Consider the following 275-nt stretch of genomic DNA (forward strand, 5'->3'; position numbering starts at 1 on the left):
CCTCAGCTCCCTTTGCTCTGCCGTTACGCCTCCCTCCTGCACAGCAGGAGTGGCTTTAACCAGAGGATGCTCTCAGGAGGTTGCGCCTCACCCCCCCAAATTTTGTCTGCTGTGGACCTTTGCGTCCCAGCTGGCTGCATCCCCTTGTCCCAGCTGCCGATGTGAGCCGGCTCCTTCTCCCAAACGCGTTCCCAACGGCGAGCGGTCTTACACCACTGACGGCTGTGCCTGGCCCTGCGACTGCACAAAGTACTTGCCCCAGGCACATCCCTCCA

Source organism: Cariama cristata, unplaced genomic scaffold, assembly GCF_000690535.1.
Source record: "Cariama cristata isolate BGI_N322 unplaced genomic scaffold, ASM69053v1 scaffold19763, whole genome shotgun sequence".
NCBI classification, from domain to species: domain Eukaryota; kingdom Metazoa; phylum Chordata; class Aves; order Cariamiformes; family Cariamidae; genus Cariama; species Cariama cristata.